We start from the raw sequence: 20,752 nt of genomic DNA, 5'->3' as shown, positions 1-20,752 counted from the left end.
AGAGGGCTGCCTTGTCACACAGTACGGGGGATGCGTCTTCACTAGCTTTCTCTTCAATTACTAATGCTGCCTTCTTAGTTCTCTGGTCCTCCTCTTGGACTAACATCCGCACTGCTCGTGCGATAACAGACGCCAATGGGTCGCCCTTGTACACGCACTTAGCCTTTTTTAGCAAGTCATCAAAGTCGCTCATTTCTTCTTTGTTGGAGAAAGTTAAATTCAGTGTTCGACGGAAGCTTTTTCTAGAGCAGATGTATTCTTTTTCAGTTCCGTCACTCAAACATTTTTTTTTAAATGAACTGGGAGTTGGCCGATTCTTCATCTACCTCGGCCATACCGTTGGTCAGAAGGGGAGCTGTTAAAAATAGAAAAAAGTACATGTTTCGATTAAACTTCTTTTTTAATTATATGTTATAAGCATCATTACCGTGTAGAAATGCATAGAAACAATGTACAACTATGGGATGCAAAGAATGCAGTTGGATAATAAATAATTGAAGTCACACATACCTTGCGTGATTGATGAGAGGTGTCTTTTTGTTCTTTCTTTTTTTCACCGCATTTCTCAGATGATGTTTCTAATAATCAAAAGGACAAAATACTGGCTACAAAAAAGTTTACCGAGGTTGCGATGCACACAAAGTTTCCACCGAACTAGCAGGTTGTGCTTTGCGAGTTATCGCCGAAATTCGGGGACCATATACTAAGTATCAGTGCGTGGTGCATGACAGCTTTCAAACTGCTTTAGGGCACCAGCATTGTGAGCTGAAGAGATGCGGCAAAACGGGTTGGCTGCCCACCTCCACCCTTTTCTCAATTAGCAGCACGAAGAGAGTCAGCCACAGAGGGGTCCCTGCTCTTCAGACTAAGCCGGATACAGTCGAACCCGTTTATAACGAACCCGGTTAGAACGAATTATGGTCTATATCGAACACACGAAATTTTAAGATCAATATTCATGAGAAATATACTTTCTATAACGAACAACACATCGGATATATCGAACTGCGAGCGCCCGCTACCGCCCCCGTGGAGACGCGCGGGCTTCCCTGCAATGCACAGAGTGACAGAGGACAAGAGAAAACCAAGAAAAACACGATGGCCCTTGAGAAGATGAGTCACAAAACCGACTGCGAACGCCCGCAACCGACCCCCGCGGAAGCGCGCTGGCTTCCCTGCCATGCACGGAGCGACAGAGGACAAGCGAAAACCAAGAAAAACACGATGACCCTTGAGAAGATGAGTCGCAACACCGACTGCGAACGCCCGCAACCGGCCCCCGCGGAAGCGCGCTGGCCAATGATAGAGCAAGCGTGCAATGACGTTCTGATGACATCATCCTGCAGCCGTACCAGGCCGGACATGGCTCTCTTGTTCCTAGCGTTTTGCCGAGGAGGCTCGTTGTTCTTTGTGTCCTTCCTGTTCCCGCAAGAGATGGCGACCAAGGTGCGTTCATCGTTACCGTTCTCTACCAAGTTGGAAATAATCCGGCGCGTTGAACGCGGCGAGAAGTCAGAAGTCGCCGCGTCCTTCAAGATCGCCAGAAGCACGCTGAGTACGATACTGAAAAACAAGCCAGCGATCCTGCAAAAGGCCCGAGATCGATCGACCGACCGAATATGTTTCAATATTGAAATTTATTGATAGAAATATAAATACATATGTTCCATCATGAAAGCTGCCTCGCGATAACACGGCTCTGAGCGCCGGCGTGAGGCTCGCTACGCTCGGCAGCCTTCGCCGCTATTCCGCGCGGTTTCCTTTCATCTCTCTCGCTTTTGCTGTCCTCACGAAATAGCGATATTTGCTATAACGAACTACTTGATATATCGAACTAAAATGCGTGTCCGATGGAGTTCGTTATAAACGGGTTCGACTGTAAAGAAGCCGCCCTAATATCCCCTTCGCTGAGTACTAATAGCTAACCGCTCGGGGGAGGAGGTAAATGGGGGAGAGAAGGGCGGGAGAGGAGGTTGGGCGAGAAAGTGGAAAGAGCAAACTTTACAGCGGCCTTTAAGGAAAGATTTTACGCCAAGAATGTCGGAAACCATGCCCCAAGTAGCAGTGCGGGGCCCTGGCGTTTCACTGTCTGTGAAACGCCAGGGCCCCGCACTGCATGACAGTTGTGGCGGAAGCGATGGCCGATGACATTTCATACATGAAAATTTCGTTGAACAACATTCAGTGATGATAGGAGTAGGATAGGAATTACATAAATCATAACAAAAGAAATGGGGCAAAATGTGGTGAAACATCACAATGTTGAGCACATTTTCTCCCTTTATTAAAAAAAGTTGACTGAAAGAATTGCAATTGGGCGAAAAATCACAGTTGGCACTTGTTTACACAAACTACCATAGTTACTAGATATTTAAGGATGGCAATACAAAAGTGAAGCGTAACATAATCACTTTTTACTATTCTGACGTACAAAAATGAACACTTGCGATTTGCTTACAATCTAAATTGTCAAAATCCTTCACAAAACGCTTCTCTTATTTTGCCATCTTTGGTGAAAAGTAAAATAAATGAGAGGGACTCCTAAAACAACAAAATTGCCCTGGATGAAACTAATATCGATATGACAATAACCAAGGATGTTTTGAAAAAACATTAGAAAGTGTAAGCTGTCATACTGCACTGGATAAATTGCTTGGATGGATGGATGGATGGATATTGGCTGTACCCTTCGTAACGTGCGGTAGCTTGCATCATATAGCCCTGGATTAAATTTACCCCTTCAAAATAAAAAAAAAATAGGAAAATTATTAAAATACCCACATTGTTTTTCCCTCTACTTCCCTGCGACTATCACCCGAGCTTGTACAGTAATTACCAAAAAGAACTTTGGGGAATCGGGAAAAATGAAAGTTAACAATGCCCCCTACATGAGCCATGTTGTCATGCATTGCTATACCAAACTTACACTGCCCCAAACACATATTTTTTTTTGTGTTAATACCAGGGATAATAAAACATTACATACGTATACATTTCGCAGCGCATTTAATATACAAAGAAACAAAACACTTGTGGCTGGCAGCCCAGGGCTGCCAGCTGCTGCTTCTTTATCTTCTTCTCGAGCTGTAGCAGCTCTAGCTCCAGCTTATTGCTGCGTCGCTGATGAGCAAGTTGATTCCGAAGCAGCCGCATCTGCAGCACATCTACCTTTTTTCGTTGCTCCTCCTTCTGGAGGGCGACGACACGTGCCTCGTACTCGGGGGCAAAGGCTCGCTCTAATGCCGCAGTGCGGCCACCAGCCCTGCTTGTACAAGCCACAGCTGGCGGCTCAGGACGAGGGCCAGTCGTGGCCCTTGCTGGTTTTGTAGCACTCGCAGCTCCAACGCTGCTTTTTTGTGGGAGTGGTGCAGCATGTCGTGTGGCAGCATCTGGGCATGGCGGCATCTGGGCATAAACAACACATTGGCACCGTGAGTGCTGGAGAAAGGATGAGTGCATAGGAGTAGATGTACAAGCTGTCACATTTGGGCCTTTCGCAGAAAGTTCTAAGCTAGGTGTTGGCAAACTACACAGCATGTTCGATGGGCGATGCTCTGCGCTACTCCTAGAGTTAGGGTTAATTTACAGCTGCATTATCATACTCTTTGTTCTTCTGGATTTGAAAGTAAACTTCCGAGAAAAATCTCTCTAGTTGGGAAACACAATAATTAAAGTATGACAACCAACCAAGTCCTAAACATGTTGGAGCCCTACGTTTCAAACCTACTTGGCTCTTTGTCAGAGGCGACTGTGGCTGTTGAGGAGTGGTGTTTTTCGGTCTTCTTCTTCTTTTAGGGATGTGGCGCATTTCTCGATCATCTCCTTTCACAGATATGGCGAAGCCCGTTTAGATACATTAGGTAAAGCGCCAAGGCACCTATTTATGTTTCCTGGCGTCGTTTGAATGTACCAGGATTCGATGAAAAGCCTATGTTGGTTGTTAGTCTCTGCGTCGATAATGCTGGTGTTGTTGAAATCTATCCGGTGGTCTTTGACTTCGCAGTGCTGAGCGACTGCGCTATGCTCGTGGTCTAAAGTTCTTTGTCTCGCCGCTGTGAGTGGCTGTACAATCTGCACAAGGAATCTTATCAACCACGCCCTGCGTTTTTTCTTTTGGACGCCAATCTTTTGGGTGGGGCATGAGTAACCCAAGAGTGGACATCGGCTTTTGGGCCACGCTGATTCCTTCTTTGGCTAGCACGCGTGCCAGCGCCTCGCTTGTTGCTTTGATGTAGGGTATGCAGATGCGTGAGGTTTAGCGTGGTTGCGTACATGCTTGTGGTTGCTGGTGTCGGTGATCTCGAGCTTGACGATGGGCTATGCGTTGGATAAAGGTGTTCGCGTATCCATTCTTTTTGAGATCAGCAGAGACATTTTTTTTTAATGAAAGAATTTGAAAGAAGAAAAAGGGGACCGAAAAATGCCGCTCCTCGACGGCCACAATCGCCCCTGACAAAGAACCTAGTAGGTTTGAAACGTAGGGCTCCCACATGTTAAGGACTTGGTTGGTTGCCATACTTCAATTATTCTTCTGGAGTACCTCTTATTTTAGTGCTTTGACCAGAGGAGACTTGGTCTCAATAACTTGCTTTTTCCGGTTGGTTAATGACAGACCTTGCCGCTTCAAACGATGTGACTGATAAAGTCAAATTGCTATTTGATAAATAAATAATGTGAAACCTCCTCAAAGTCTGAGACTGCCGTTATGGCAATACACTTTGTCACGAGATTTGCACAAGGTTGTCGCCAACTCAGTGGGATTCTTGCAGTCAAATCTTCTTTTCGAGAAAGTCTCGATGCCATTGGCTTTAAACGTGCCTCCAGCAGAGAGTGTGAAATTGTTATACTTCTTCGAACGAGTCGCTCGAGCTGCTTCGCAAAAAACCAGCATTTTTGTTGGCAACACTGACAACAGCGGAGGCTCCGACGCCACATAATGCAAAGGAAGTGCCTTTTGCCTTTTCATTACCTGTATGAAGCAGTGCGAGCGCTACGACGTGGTTCATCGTTGCTGTGCTAGGCCTACTAGATGTTTTTCATAAATGGGAGGCGACATTTGTTATGGTATTATCATTTTTCTCACTTTTGCGCGAGGTGTACAGCGGTGAATAAAATCAATTGCCATAGCGTGTCGGGAGTACTGGATTTCCTCGGAGCGGTACACTCCCCCCTGTACAGTGAGCATTTCGGAAAATGAAGCTACGACCTTAGATCTAGGCTTGCGGAAGAATATACCTTTAAAACTTTTTCGAAAATTAAAATGTTCCTGACGGCGGGGTGCAGCACAGTGCTCTCTGGATACTAGTTAACCACCAACTTTCGGTTCCAACTGGCGCCTTCAGTTTATGAACCACCCGTCACGACCGTATGCTCTGCTTGCATTTTCGATTCTGCAACTTTCCACAACCTTAAGATACCATATATGTTGCCAAGCAATGAAGGTCAGCTTCAACACCTTTTTTCTGCATCCAGCATGATAAATTATGTACAGAGACAGGTATGATGGCTCTCATCTCACAACATGAATCTTTGAATTGAATTTTATTTACCACCAAATTTTATTTACCACTGCAATGGGAATGGAGGGGGTGAAGAAAAAAAAGCCACAATGGTGCGTCTTCACAAAGTTCTGTCCCCTCAGCGAACAACATTTGTGGCAAAAAAAGACACAGAAGGGGGAGGACGTTCTGTGAAGGAAATAGCAGGTGCAGCACAAAGAACAGCAATAACATCTGAACCTCTCCAGGATTGGAGAGGCTCAGATGTTATTGCAGACGACACCATCTTCTTCAGGAACACCCTCTGCATCCTGTTCAGGGCGTTATGCTCTAGCAGCCAAATCTGCAGACATGATGCGAGCACTCCTGAGTGCAGCTTGCCAGTCATTTCTAGAAGCAAGCTCGGTCGCCAGCATGTGGTTTCATCAAGGTTGCCTTTCTTGGGCACCGGGATCATGCGGGATTGGTGCCACGGGTCTGAGAAGGCCCTGTACTGGAGGCAGCTGTTAAATGCAGTTGTGAGGAAACGACAACCAGGGTCGACGGCCAACAGATGGCGCCAGGTCAACCTGTCATCCTGGGATGGCGTGTTCTCACAACCGCAAGTTCTCTGCAGCACGTCGCTCTTAGTCATGGGGTCAAGTGATGTTCTTAAATGTACAAATAGCTCAGTGACATGTTCAGAGTAAAAGACTGCTGACTTACTACTAAACTTAATTGGTGCTCACATGGAGAATAAATACTACACATGCCGTAACCAAACAAGTCAGAGAAAGAAAGCATACAATAGGTAGAGGTCAAACGTTTCTAAAGCCACTTGTGCATGGTGGCCTTATCCAATTTTAAAAGCAACACTCCCATCCACCAGAAAGTGAAGAGGTGCCGATACTGGCCCTAGTTGCCTGATCTCACAGGTCTCTATAATCTCACGGGTTAGTTTCTCCTTATGTTTACTACTGCTCTCTATCACTCATTTGGGGGTATGAATCTTGGGTATAGGACATTTCGGTGTAGGAATTTTTGGTGCACGAACATTTCGGCATGCAAACATTTCTGTGCGTGAAAATTTCAATGCACAGACGTTTTGATGCACGGAGCACGGACATTTCGGTGCTCAAACATTTCGGTTCTTGAACATTTCGATTCTCGGACATCTTGGTGCGCGGGCATTTCGGTGTGCGGACTTTTCGGTGTAAATCTTATTGGTGGATATTGTTGTGTTGTGTAGCGAGGGGCGACTTACGGGAGCAAGACAGACACACGTGCGACGCTTAGGCAGCCATGTTTGAAGAATGTTTATTTCTACCCGTGTTGCCAGCGTCTTGGGCAAACCTGCTAGTTAACCTATGTGTTCACAGATGGCAGCACTATCCCACAGATATCATGAAATTCTAGTGATCTTTTGATTGCCTTTGATTGTAAGTCGCAGATAGGTTTCTCCCGTTGGGTGCTCCGAGCACAGATGACCTGATGGTCATCTGTGCTCCCAACTCCCAACTCTAAACTTTGTCAGCGACATGACGACGTGTTGTTTAGTAAATTGTTTTAATTAGAAGTTCTGGGTATCACGAGTACAACCAAAGACAAGTCTGGCTCCCAAGTCCGTTTCTCCTCATCTCCCCTGGTTAAAAACAGGAGGAGTAGGTACAAAATTTTGTTGAAACCAGCAGTTTAGTTGGCTGGGCCTAGGCCTCCCACGTGGGGACGTCAAGGTCTTGCCTCTTTGCCGCCTCGCTGGCTTGCTGGGTAGCCCAGAGTTGGTCGTCGAGGTGGGAGCCGCGCAGAGTGGCGTGCCATCTCGACGAGAGGGTCATAGTATTAATTGTCGGATATTGGTGTTTACATTCCCATAGCATGTAAGGAGTGATGCTACCTGAGTCTTACAGATCTTGCAAGTGCTACTATGGTAGATGTCTGGGTAAATCCTGTGGTAACGTGTTAGTGAGGGGTACGTGTTTGTCTGTAATAGGCAAAGGGTGGTTACCTGTGCTCTGTTTAGCTTGGGATGAGGGATGGGGAAGGTTCTTCTTTCGAGATAAAATGATTTCGTAAGGTCGTTGTAGCTGGTGAGGCGATCGCGTTCCGCAGGTGCACCTGCACTGTCTCCGGCACGGTTGACTAGGCCACGTGCTACAAAGTGAGCGACCTCGTTGAGGTTGGTGAGGTGCAGATGTACGTCGCCGGCGTGCGCTGGGAACCAGACGAGAGTGATTTGGTTTTCAGGTGAGTGAGGGGCTTGGTGTAGGATGCATTGTGCTTGTTGTGAAATACGACCTTTGATGTAATTGCTGATTGCCGTGCTGGAATCGCTCACGATCGTGTGGCAGTTTGGATCAAGGGTGGCCAGGGCGATGGTCAGTTCTTCGGCCGTCTCGGCGTTTTGGGCTATGATGCTGGCGGCACGTTTGAGCGAGCCGCCTACTGTGGTAGCCGCCGCGAAGCGGTGTCCGTCTTGATATTCGGCTGTGTCGACGAAGGTGAAGCCTGTGGTGTCGCAATAGGCTTTATGAGGGGGGCAGCCCTTACCTTCCGACGTTCTTTATTGTAGCCCGGGTGCATGTTTTTGGGGATAGGGTCGACATGTAGCCAAGTCTGTGCGTCGCGTGGAATTGGGTGTTGACGGTGGTAGGTGATGCCGAGTTCAATTAGAATGTGCCGGCCCGTTTCTGTTAATGTGAGACGCTCCAGGTGAGACCGATGTCATGCTTCGATTAATTCGTCGAGGGTGTTGGGGAGTCCTAATTGGAGTAGAAGTTTCGTGCTGGTGTTGTTTGGCAGTCCTAAGGTTAGCTTGTAGGCACCACGTATAATGATGTTTCGCTTTGTACCATTCATGGAAGGTGGCAACGTACGTGATGTGACAGATGACAATCGAGTGAACAAGGCGGATGAGGTTTCCTTCCTTCATGCCTTGTTGCCGGTTGGTCATTCGTTTCAGTAGCCACGACGTATTGGCCGTCTGTCGGAGGATCTTGGATTTAGCCGTTGGCTTCGATGGTCATGCTGAGGACCCGGATGGTGGAGACCACGTGTATAATTCCAGCATCCTTCATGTGGAGTTGGTTGGATTTCCTCGTAGTGGCGTTTGTGCATAGAGCCTAGTGGTGGGCGTCCACGGAGCGTGGGGCGGCATAGGAGGATCTCTGACTTGTCGGGGGAACATCGGAGTCCTGTGCCTTGGAGATAATTTTCGATGGCATCGATGGCGTCTTGCAGAGCGATTTTAATTTGGCCGTCGCTGCCCGCTGTGGCCCAGATGGTAATGTCGTCGGCATAGATGTTATGTTCAATGCCGTCGAGCTTGACCGGGAACGGCCTGCTCTGGGTCGGGAGCGGGAGTAGGAGCGGTGTTTGCTGTCCATTGGCGGGAAATCATCTGGTTGAGGGATTGATTGCTGTGCCATACGTTGTTCCCAGAGGCGTTTCTGGATGACGTATGGCGTTTTGTATTTGGCCGTGCACCCTTTGTCCGCTGTGGGGTGGGGTCCACCGCACAACGTGCATTTGGGGGTGCACTGATGGTCTTGGTCGGGATTGCGGGTGCCGCAGCCCCTGCAGATCTTGTTGTTAGGGAATTGATAAACGTCCATGCAGTGCCCGAGACGGCCACAGTGGTAATATATGTCGATTTGCTTGCGGTACAAGAAGCAGCAGCTAGGGGACCAGTGTTGCGCCGTATTGGACCAGGTACAGCACACTGGGTCCGTCGAAGGCGATGACGACGGTGCGCTTGGCGGCCAGGGCTAGCGGATTGTGGGCATTTATGATGTTAGCGTCGATTTTCTAGGCGCTGTCGGTGGGGGGAATGCCTCGGATAACTCCTTTGGTAGTGTTGTTTGAGGCTGCCTCGTATGCGTTGACTTTGTGGATGACACCATTGATGTGGATAGATTTTATGCACATGTACCTGTCAGCATTGTGCGGTCGGGACGTGCTGATCACGACAATGCTTTGTTGAACGTTTGGGCAGATAGTGTCGTCTTGGCTTTCTTCCGGGCTAAGGTGTGTTGCTTGGAAAATAGCTGCAGTCACTGTGGGGCTGCCGACTTTGGGGATATTTAGTGCCCCTTTAGGTCTGACAATGGTTTTAATTTCATTCTTGGGTAATTGGGGCATGTGTCTGGCCTTGAGGACTTGAGATTTAACGTCCTTCCTGGTTTTAGAGCGAGAGCGGGAGTCTTTCGATTGGGGTGAGTCGTCGTGAGATGAGGTTTGGCCATGTTTCTCGTCGGGACGACGGGAACGGGCAGTGCGCCAGCTCATTTCGGTGGTTAACTCTTCTGGGGTGATGTCTTCACTGATTACTTGAACCTCTATTCTTCGCTGGTTGAGTGAGAAGCTTGCACGTCGATGAGGAGTACGCGCAGGACCATGCCACTTGGCCGGCGTGCAGTCGGCACACTTGGTGGGCCGAACACTTCGCTCGCGCGCTTAGGCTTAACGCGGCGACGGCGTCGTCGTGGCACAAAAATGTTCGTAACACTGGGAAAAGAAGTGTCCCACCTGAAAACTAGGTGTCCACGGAATTCTGGTGACTTCACGGACTGAGGGATATAAAAGTCGGGCCAATATTTGCCAGAAATCGCTGCGAAATCACTTGGTGAAGCCGGAGCCGATATGGTACATCCGCATGACTCGACAATCGTCTTCTTTTTCCGGTTAAAAACAACACTACGGAATTATCGCTGTCCTCCTTTTTCTCGGTGCTGTCCCCTCATTTGTCCCTCACGCTGCTGGTCAGTCCACCACACTCTCTCCTGGTCATCAAGTTCGCAGCTGCATGTTGCACACGTCGCAGAGGGCGCACCAGCCCGAGGCGCTGCAGCACCCCCGGCGTCGTGTTGCCGCAGAGGTCGCATTCCTTGTCCCAGGATGCTCGACTTGCTGGAGTCAAATAGGCACACACAACACAGACCCACATCGGCAAAAGGGGGTTCTAGCTTTGGCGTAGTTGTCCATTGCTTCCAATCTCGGGTGTCTCGCCTGGAGAAGAGTCGGCCGCGTCTGTTGCCTTTGCCATTGGCGGGCGCGGCACTTGAAGAAGCAACAAATCACGTTCCGCCAGGGTTGTCCCTGACAGAGTGTTCGGGGGGGTACCCAACCCATGGGGAAAACTATTGCCTCCCCCGCCCCACGGCGACGTTGTGAGACGGTCCGTCTTAACTCCCGTCCTGCCAGTGCCCAAGAACGCCTGACAGTCGCATATTTCGTTACCATACCTGCCAACCTATGGACTTCCAAATTTGTAAAACTGCTGCAGCCGCGAGGGGGGAGGTGTAGTAAGATTTGATTGGTTATCTGTGGCTCGCACATATTCCTGGCGTTTATGCAAAGCAATGTGCAGCTTAACCTCCTCAGAAAAAACTGTGACTATATTTTCAAAAATTACACTTTATTCTTGTATTGGAGGTTAAATAGAAGGAAAAAACAAATCTGTAAAGCAATATCTTATTATGGTTGGGCAGAATCACCAGGTACCCAACTGGGTACTCCAGGCTTCAGCGCTTGTGGAAATCCATGAAACAGTTTCTATTTTGGATGCAGAGAAAAACTTTGCACTTTACACAGCGAATCCTGGACTTCCCAGAGCATCCTTGTTTCCTTCACTTCATTTGTGACTTAAGTGTGACATGCTCCGGAAAGTGGTCTGTCCTGTCGAGCCTGACAGCATCTGCTGGCAGAGGTACAATTCATTGTCTCTTTGGCGTCGTAGAGCGCACCACCTCTTCTTCGCTGCTTTCAGCATCAGAAGCATCATCTTGCCTCCCTCGCTTTCGAGGCTGTTGCTTTTCGTTTCCATATGCCTGGTGAGGTGATAGCATTTTAGCAGAAAGAATAAGTGATTCTGCAATTTGGAGCTTGAAGTCCAGAAGGTCAAGGACTTTCTTCCTTGGCATGCCATGCTGAGCGCGGTGTTCCTGGTATTCGACCCACCCATTGCACACAGCAGGATCAAAGAAATGTGCATACACTCGAACGGTCCACTTCCTTGTGCGAATTTTTGTATGGTAGTAGGCCGTGAAACGGTCATTCAGGTCAACACCGCCCATGTTCGTGTTGTATGACTTGATTGCTGCAGGTTGCGGCACGTCAACCTTACAGACTGCAGGGGACGCCTCGGCGTCAGATGGTCCTACTGCGCACGGTATGGACGGCAACTACATAGTAGCTGCGAAGACGAAGACGCTGTTGCACACGACAGGTAATGCGGCGCGCTGCAGGAGCTGAACGTAAATGGGGTCGCTCACAAGCCCGTTCCAAAACTCAAAGATTTCCTTGTCCGGCCAGGGTCTAGAACAGCGTGCCAAAACCCGTCTAGGCCAATCAGGATTCGACCCTGGTGCCATTGGCTAGAGGAACCAACACACTTTCGACCAATGGGGTGAGAGGTCATTGCTCCGAGAGTGAACGATAAGCCAATCCTTGGTTTTCGGAACCCGAGGATAAAATACGACTTATGGCTTTCCTATATGCCACAGAAAATACATATTCGCGAACCACGGTGAGAACCACCGAGACATGTCAACTCGGACACGTCTATGCCACCACGAAATTCCGTTGGACACAAAGTAAAAAAAAGGGCACGCCAGGCATACACAGAATATATGGGGAGTGCCTGGTCCCCCGTGCATCAGGCGGAAGAGTTCTGAGGCACGACTCCGAGAGCTGTGAAGCACTTTGTCCCCCAGCAAACGACCTGGCGACCGGTGACATGTTTATGTTTCGGCCGTGGGACTCCGGCAAACGTTTACGTCTGGGCCTGCGTTTTAGTGTCAAGGGGTAGACGTGCGCGGCACTGAGACAGCAGCCTTACATTGGCAAGTTAAGTGTTTTCACGTGTGTTCGAAACCGGGTTTCCGCACAAAATGCCAAGAGGGCGACATGCCCGCGGTCATTTCCTCGTTTCCGGGAAAAGCTCATAAACAAGCAGAATTCCGACTTGTAACAGCGCAGGACCCCCTGAAACGCGACACTCTTCTCCCAAAGCGCCTCCCCATTCCCGACAAAGCGCCGTCAGGCGGATAAACATGACAGAGTGGTGTATGTCGGTCCTGGTGGTGCTAAAAAATTAACAAAGAAAAGCAACGACCTCTACACGTCCCTCCTAAGAGTGAGCCAGGACTTCTTCGACTGGACAGCAGTTAAAACAAACAAGAGTGGTTGGCAAAAACCAAAATACAAATGCAACTTATACAAACACACTTGGAAAAACAAATTAACGGGACTTTCCGGCAAAACCCAAAAGATAACATGGTATAAAAGCTACCAAGGAAATGTAACCATGAGTAATGGAAGGAAAACACATGTGGCTATCAGAGAATGAAGTTAACTGTGCCACTTATGCACAAATATAGATGCTGGACGGGTGTTCAGAAAACACTTACTAAAACAATAAAAATAGACAAAGTGCACAACAAAACACATGCACAAGAAAAAGGCAGTACTACAACAGTCATTGTGCGCGGTGATAAAAGCAATAACGCAGTTGTGACAATAAGTTCCCACAGTCTCTTGTAGATAACACTCCTGCAGACAACACAGTTACACAAAAATGCTACAGCCCTGTGATCTTCCGGAAATGTCACAACAGTTCAGGCACGCAGTCTCAGGTGGTCCACATGCTCATGGTAACCGGAGATGGCCCCACCCGTCTGTCGCCATGGGGGACACCGTCATTTTATGCGTGTCACCGCCTTCCGGGTTCCCAGGTTACTACCCCGCGGTGACTCGTGTACTGAAGGCGAGACGTCCCCCATATGCTCCTGCGGGCGCCCGAGCGGTGCTGTTGGGTTCCCCGAAACGCAGGTCTCAATGAACGTGCCGCGCAAAGCTAGACCGGCGTCGCGCATCGCCGTCGCAAGCGTTAGGTCGTCCCTTTATGTTCCGAACAACCCTGACCGCTGTTTCGCTTTACTGGGAGTCGGCTCGTCATCGGTCATTTGCAGCTGGGCGAGAGAGTTTCTCAGCTGACCGGCGTCATAACAATTTAAGGAAGGCTCCGCGCTGTCCAATGCCCTGTCCGCCCTGGCCGCTACTTGGTCTGCACACACCACCTTGTCGGGGTGTGTTCTCCCAAAGACATTGGCTCTCATCCCATTTGTGTCATGCTGCACACCGGTGGAAAGTGCCTCCCATGCGTCTAAGGCAAGCAAGCAGTCGGTGTGCGGGGCGAGATCATTCGTCAGGGCACACATTACCGACACCGTCCCGCACGCCTCTTCGAGCTCCAGAGCATCCGGTTTTATCAGAGACATAGGAAGAGTGACCAATTTGGCCTTCACCTTTTCACCGAAAGTGGACTCGAGCGTTACGGAACCGCTGGGCCTCACCTGCCCGATTGGCAAAAGGGACTCCCGCACGACCATGATTTCGGTGCCCGAGTCCAAAATAGTCCAAATCCCCTGTCCACCGCACATCACTTGAATGTGCATCGATGCAGAAGGCTACAGCCACTCCTTCCATACGCTTGCTGCTCTCATAGTCAGTGGGTCCGGCCGAGGTTCACCTAGAACAGCGTTTTGCACATTCGCGTGAGACGTCGACGCCTTCGTTTCGCGTGTCCGTGTGCATTCCGCTGCTTGGTGTGAGGGGATACTACATTCGTGGCAATTATGCGGGGCGTGTGGGGTGGCCTTGCAGGCGGTTCCTCGTCGTGGCGGCAGTTTTCCCCAGGACCTTCTCGTTTCTTCCTCTTCTGGGCCTCGAGCAATGCCCTTCGTTGTGTTGTAGACTGCCAAAAGGTTGGTCATGCCCGCCGGGTTAAGCTAGTCCTTGCCCTCTCGGAGGGTGACATACTCCCGAGTGCTCTGCCCCATTGACTCTTTCATACGGTCCGCAACCAGTAGTGACGACAGCTGAGAGAATTCTGTCACCCCCTTAGCCTCCCGGTAATATGGAGGCAGCTAGAGGTTCTGGTAGCACACTGCTTCCACGTCTCGGTCACGTCTTTTTGACGCAGCGGTAAACCTTCTGCGATACTCCTCTGCCGAAAGTCGTAGTTCGGCAAGCACCACAGACCTCAGGCGTCCGAACGTAAACTCTCCGTCCTTCATGCTCGCGCAAAGGTACGCTAGCCGAAGGGCGATCAGTAGATAAGCAAGATGTGCCTGAATCTCGACGGGCATGGCATACCTTTGAAAAAGGCACTCTACGGTCTCAAATCATACCGGCACTTCGGCGTCATGGGGAAATTTTGGAATTGCTCCGTGGAGCATTTTGGAATAGTGCTTAAGCGCCTCCCCCCTTTCAATTTCAGGATCCCACTCATTCCGCCCAGCCCTCGCCCCACTGTGAGCGTTCAGCTCGGCCAACTTTAACTGAATTTCCATCTGCCGAAGAAGGATTTTTGCCCTCTTAAGTTCTAAGCACCCGTCCGTCCCCTCTACTTGGGAGTTCGACGGCGAACCCGCTCCCTTATTCACCTCCATGTCACTGCTGTCCGCAGCACTAGTCGGAACAGTGGAAATTCCACTTCTCATTTCGGGCATTATGCCTTGCTCAGACAGTGTCCCCCAAAACACTGACAGAGAGGAGAGACCACCTACTTGAACTTTAGTAGCCGCTCTAGGAGTGTCGTCGCCTCCCGTCGATGGGGATGTCACCATGGGTTCCCCCGCAGCAACTGCTGGCGTCATCTTCTTGGTGGCGCCTGATGATGCTTGAAGGTGCTGACGATGTCTACAATCCTGTCGACTGCGCCAGTGATGTTAGGGGGTTGTTTTCCCCGACCACCATAGACTACCTTGAGTTGCAGTTGAGGACCGGGGGATTGTGGATGAAGCTAGTTGCTGGAGGGCAGGAGGCAACCGACAACTCGTTGGGTTAACGAGATTGACAAAACTTTACATCGATAAAATAGGAAGAATCAAACAGTTACATAAAAGACGACAAGTGTGAACAGACCATGTGCTGTAATAAACTGCCGCGCACGACTTAGACTTCAGGGGATGCCTCGGCGTCAGATGGTCCTACCGCGCACGGTAAGGACGGCGACTGCCTTGTAGCTGCTAAGACAAACACTGTCGCGCACGACAGGTAACGCGGCCCACTGCGGGAGCTGAACGTAAGTGGGGTCGCTCACTAGCCTGTTCCAAAACTCGGATTTCCTTGTCCGGCCAGGGTCTAAAGCAGCATGCTCGAACCCGTCCAGGCCAATCAGGGTTTGACCCTGGTTCCATTGGCTAGAGGAACCAGTGCACTTTTGACCAATTGGGTGAGAGGTCAGAGAGTGAACCATAAGCCAAGCCTTGGTTCTCAGAACCCGAGGATAAAATATGACTTATGGCTTTCCTAATTCGCGAACCACAGCGAGAACCGCTGAGACATGTCGACTAGGGCACGTCTATGCCACCCCGAAATGCCGTTATACACAAAGTAAAAGAAAGGGCACGTCAGGCATATACAGAATATATGGGGAGCGCCTGGTCCCCGTGCATCAGGGAAGAGTTCCGAGGCATGACTCCGAGAGCTCTGAAGCACTTTGTCTCCCAGCAAACGACCTGGCGACCGGTGACGTGTTTATGTCTCAGCCGTGGATTCCCCGGCAAACCTTTACGTATGGCTCTGCGTTTCAGGGTCAAGGGGTAGGCGTGCGCGGCACTGAGACAGCAGCCTCTTGTGTGCAAGTTAAGTGTTTTCACATGCATTCGAAAAGCCGGGGTTCCGCACGAAATGCCAAGAAGAGGGCGACATGCCCGAGGCTATTTCCTCGATACCGGGAAAAGCTCATAAACAAGCACAATTCCGGCTCGTAACAGCGTGGGACCCCCTGAAACGCAACACTTGTCTCCCCAAGCGGCTCCCCATTCCCGACCGAAGTGCCGTCAGGCGTGTAAACAAAACAGAGCTGGGGATGCCGTCCTGACGGTGCGAAAAAAAAAAGGACAAAGAAAAGCGACCACCTCTACACCATTCATTCTGGTGGTGAAGTTGTAGATCAGGGGCTTGTGGCTTCATGATGTGCAATGGCCTACAGTGAAAAAGCGCTGAAAAATACACGGACAGACAGAAAGACAATAGGACAGGGCACATTCTCAACTAAAGTTTATTTGAAAAGTACGGACATATACAGGGTGTTTCACGAAAGGTGAACAAATTCGATATTGCAAAAACTATGTGTCGCAATAAAAAACGTTTTGTGTCGTTTAGGTCCTGGGCCAGGAGCCTATTAAGGAAAATGATTAAAGTCCGGGATAATTAGACTGTTAATTATTTTTGCGTAATTAACTTTTTTCATATTGTTTGTGTATAAGGGCATGGTTTCAATTAGGAAATTGCTCAGCATCATCAAAAACTCTAAATGAACAAATTGCAGAACAATAGAAGGCACGCGCTGCATTTTAAAAACCACACAAATTTGACGGGTTTTTAAGTTTCGGTTTGCTATCGGAGCGCATCTCCGAGCCCCGTGTAGAAATACATGGGTTTGCTGCGTCGCGCGATGACAGCGCAGCAGAGGCTGGTTGTACTATTTTTCCACGGGGCGCGGTGCCGTCGGGGCCGAGATGCGCTCCGATAGCAAACCGAAACTTAAAAACCCGTCAAATTTGTGTGGTTTTTAAAATGCTGCGCGTGCCTTCTATCGTTCTTCAATTTGTTGATTTAGTGTTTTTGGATGATTCTGAGCAATTTTCTAATTGAAACCAAGCTCTTAATCTTAATATTAAAAAGTTAATTATGCACAAATAATTAACAATCTAATTATCCGGGACTTTAATAATTTTCCTAAATAAGGCCCCTGGACTAGGACCAAAACAACACAAGCCTTTTTTTGTTGCGACGCATAGTTTTCGCAATATCGAATTTGTCCACCTTTCGTGAAACACCCTGTGTACCCAACAGGCATACTATTATTCCTCATCTTTGCCCAGCCCCCGTTTCAAAAACTCATATTCATCTGTGGAAAGGGATGAGGAAGCTTCGCTAATGTAATCACTCCCCGTTCTTTCAATCTCGAAAGCCTCGCGTATTTCCCTTGACACTTTGCTTTTATATTTGTCTAGGATTTTAGTGTTGTGGAATAACGGTGCGCAAGGGCACCTGCTGCAGTGAACCGCGAGATGTCCGGAAGGTGTCGTCTTTGTTGACGCAGCGTGCTCTCGCGCATGGTCATTCACGCATTTGCCAGATTGCCCCACGTGACTCGACCCACACGTCAGCGGAATTTCGTAAACTATGCCAGTTGTACATTCCATATACTTATACCTGTGCTTGGTATCACATGGATCTGCGATCGGGCATGGGTTGTTGATTTTACTGCATAGCCGCCTCAACTTTTTGGTGCAGAAACTATCGGAACCTCGTACCGCTGTGCAACTTTCCTCAGATTATGCGCGACGGAATGCATGTAAGAAATAACTACCGGCCTTAGATTTCTGTTTTCACGGCGTGGCTTCAGCACCCTTTTTTAAACTTCTTAATTTAACTACCTGCCACTTCTGCCAGTGAACTTACTGGATGGAAACCCTGCCCTCTGCAGGCGGTCAGACTCTTTTTCAAAGCTCTCTTGCACACTATTTGACAAGATTTCCTGAGAAAGGCCTTTAGGCAAGAAGACTGTCCCTCTTAGAAGTGGCGGACATACTTGACTGCCGTGTAGACTGCCAGAAGCTCGCGTCCATAGGTGCTGTAGCAAGTTTTCGCAGGTGACAGGGACTTCGAGAAAAATGCCAGAGGCTGCCAAATTTTATCAACAAACTGCTGCCACACCGCACCAACGCTGCCATCAGATGCGTCCATCATGAGGCGTGTAGCTACATCTGGTTGAGGATAAGCGAGGAGAGCAGCTGCCGCCAGGTTTTCCTTGATCTGCATGAATGAGGCCTGGGCCTGGTCCGTCCACTCTAACGGAGTGGTGTTTGGTTTCAGGGATGACAGGAGATCGTTCGGAGGCTGCATGTGTGTGCGCAACCTGGTAGGAATATTCGGTAGAAGTTAATCAATCCCAGAAATTGCCAAAATTTTCGGTTGTTGCCTGACTGAGGGTAATCCCGAATTGCTTGAACCTTATCGCCGAGAGGGTGAAGACTGTCGGAGTTAACCATATTTTCGAGGCGAGTGAAGAGTTGTTGCAGGTATTATGCATGTTCTTTGGCAGAAGTGCTGGCGATGAGGATGTCATCAACATATGCGTAGCAGAAATCCAGGCCTCGTGTTATCTCGTCGATAAATCTCTGGGAAGTCTGCTACATGTTCCGAAGTTCAAAGGACGTCCGGGTGTACTCAAATAACCCAAATGGAGTAGTGATGGCATTTTTTTGCAATGTCAGCTTCTTTCACTGGTATTTGGTGATATGCTTTGACAAGGTACACCTTGGAGGACACCATTGCCCTGTGAAGCGTGGCTACGAAATCATGGGTGTGGGGCACAGGATAGTAGTCTGGTTGGGTCACATGGTTGAGGGAGCGGTAGTCACTGCAAAGATGCCAATCTCCTGGGGTGGACTTGGGGAGCATATGCAGTAAGGACGACCATAGGCTTGAGGATGGTCGCACAATCCCGAGTTCAAGCATGCGCTCAAACTGTCGGCGGGCCTCGTTCATTCACTCAGGTGGTAATCGGCGAGGGTGGTCCCGACGTGGGTGATTGATGGGGAGAGTTATAGTGCTTGATGGGGAGAGTTATGGTCACTGGGGACGTCGGGGAACAAAACTCGCACCAAATCCTCAAAGTCTGACCGGACTTGTGGTCAAAGTAGTGTCGAAGTCACCGCCCCCGTGGCTGCTGCGATGCTGTGCATGGACAGGAGCGTTGTGGCGTCTCGTAGCCGGGTGTTGCACATGCCAACGAGAAGACCGAACTGAGAGAAAATCAGCCCCAAGGATGGCGTGACTGACATCGGCAGCCAAGAAAATCCAGCAAAAAGTTTGGCTTAGACCGATGTCCGTTATCAGAGAGCACTGGCTGTACGTTGCAATTTTTGTAGCATTTACAGCTTGTAAGTTGTAGCTTGGGCACCTTCGACGATTGACACAGGAAGCTGGGATTGCAATAAACTCTGCACCTATGTCCACCAGATAGCAGGTTTTGGATACTTTGTCCACCAGATAAAATAGGCGGGGCTGAGAAGGCACTCCTGATATGTGAGACAATTTTTGAGGTTGAATTTGCATTTGGGATGGCACCAAATGTTCCCTCTTCAAATTAGTTTTGTTATAAGAACTGTCCGTTAAAAGCTTCCCCCTCTGCTCATTTGGGCTAGTACAGCCCAGCTGTACAGGTGGAAGATGGAGTAGAGCGGCGCGCTGTGAGGCCAAGAGCACCGGCCGCTTTCAGTGCGTGGCCTGGATGTTTCCCTGTTGAGCGCAGGGCGGGATGCACTTGGTGGCGTTGTCGCCAAGGCTGTGGTGGTACCAGCAAACTCCGGTATTCATGCGCGCGCGACGATCCACGAGGGCGAGAAAAGAAGCGAGGGTGTCTCGGCCGTGGGTTTTCCAGAGTTGCGAGCACCTGCACGATGCCCTGGACTTCGTCGCGCTGGGCTCCGAATTCCATGAAAGAAACCAGTTTTTTTTACTTCATTTGGGTCTAGAAGCGCTTGGACCGAGCTGTCGATGGCAGAGATGCTGGGTGAAGCAACTTCCACTACCCTATCCACCAGGGCAGCGAGATCGTCAAGCGTGATGTCTCCGGCACCTGCCAACACCCTGTACGCATTAGCTGGTAGGCGCTGCAAAAACAATTGCCGAAGGAGCGAGTCGTCGATTGTTGCAGCCTTCTCCGCGAGCAGCTGGTGCATCCTGCGGAGTAACTGGGGTGGTTTTCAGTCCCCCAAGTCCTCTGCAGTTAGGAGCTGTTGCAGGCGCTTCTTCGGAGAGGGTGGTGCGGTGGACAGCTTGAGTTTCAGCCGGTCGAATGGGGGGTCGGCTGGCAGAGAGTATGGTGTCGCGCACCTCTGCCGCTTCCGACTGGTTGAGGGCGGGAACTACGTGTTGAAATTTTTGTTTTTGGGAAGTCATACGTCTCGTCGCAAATTGGGCTTCAACTTGCGTGAACCAGAGAGCTGGGTCCGCCGGCCAGAAGCACGTAAGCTTGAGAGCGATGGTGGAGACGTTAGAGGATAGCGGTGCTTGGGCGGATGCTTCAGCTGCGGAACAGTTGGGGGAAGTCATGCTTGCTCACCGGTGGTCGCTTGGGGTCGTGTGACCGAGGTGTGCTGTCCGGGACCCGGGTCACCGACTATGTAGTGGGAATGTCCGTTACATAAAACTATTTATTATACGTAGCTACACAAGGCAAAGTAATACATCTCCAT

The 20,752-nt window shown here is 49.6% G+C and overlaps 2 pseudogenes; both read right to left on the bottom strand.

The window, feature by feature from the left end:
• Positions 1-7,399: 7,399 nt before the first annotated feature.
• Positions 7,400-10,419, bottom strand: LOC121046504 (annotated as a pseudogene).
• Positions 10,420-10,927: 508 nt separating this feature from the next.
• Positions 10,928-13,930, bottom strand: LOC115318422 (annotated as a pseudogene).
• Positions 13,931-20,752: the final 6,822 nt, after the last annotated feature.

The sequence above is a fragment of the Ixodes scapularis genome, unplaced genomic scaffold (genome assembly GCF_016920785.2).
Source record: "Ixodes scapularis isolate PalLabHiFi unplaced genomic scaffold, ASM1692078v2 PGA_scaffold1__304_contigs__length_218370807, whole genome shotgun sequence".
Taxonomy (NCBI): Eukaryota; Metazoa; Arthropoda; class Arachnida; order Ixodida; family Ixodidae; genus Ixodes; species Ixodes scapularis.
Note: the sequence above shows the minus strand (reverse complement) of the source record. Positions and strands in the feature narration are given on the sequence as shown.